The sequence below is a fragment of the Bison bison genome, unplaced genomic scaffold (genome assembly GCF_000754665.1).
Source record: "Bison bison bison isolate TAMUID 2011002044 unplaced genomic scaffold, Bison_UMD1.0 scf7180017864313, whole genome shotgun sequence".
NCBI classification, from domain to species: domain Eukaryota; kingdom Metazoa; phylum Chordata; class Mammalia; order Artiodactyla; family Bovidae; genus Bison; species Bison bison.
The window spans coordinates 353,252-353,909 of NW_011494885.1; positions in this window are offsets into that span (position 1 = coordinate 353,252).

Below are 658 nucleotides of genomic sequence, written 5' to 3' on the forward strand. Positions count from 1 at the left end.
AACAAGACCGGGAGCTGACTGTGGTTCAGATCATGAACTCCTTATTGCCAAATTCAGACTTAAATTGAACAAAGTAGGGAAAATCACTAGACCATTCAGGTATGACCTAAATCAAATCCTTTATTATACAGTGGATTATACAGTGGAAGTGAGAAGTAGGTTTAAGGGACTAGATCTGATAGACAGAGTGCCTGATGAACTATGGATGGAGGTTCGTGACATTTTACAGGAGACAGGGATCAAGACCATCCCCATGGAAAAGAAATATGATTGCATAGATTTTATAAACTAAATTAACATTTGAACTACAACCTCAAGACTGAAGCAGAACACACATTCTGAACATAAACATTTGACTACAGGTAAAACAGGTAAAATTTTAGTTTAAGTACTTTGAAATTATCACTCCATTGTTGACTGAATTTCAGCATTTCTGATGGAAATTTGCAATTATTCATCTTTGTTCCACTATATGTAATGCATTCCTCTGTAATCCAGATTTTTTAAGTTTTCTTTAGGTATTGATTTTGCAAAAAAAATTTTTTTGGTTATCTTTTTGTTGTTGTTGGCTGCACTATGCAGCATGTGAAATCTTGGTTCCCCAGTCAGGGATCAAACCTGTGCACCCTGCAGTGAAAGTGTGGAGTCTTAACCACTG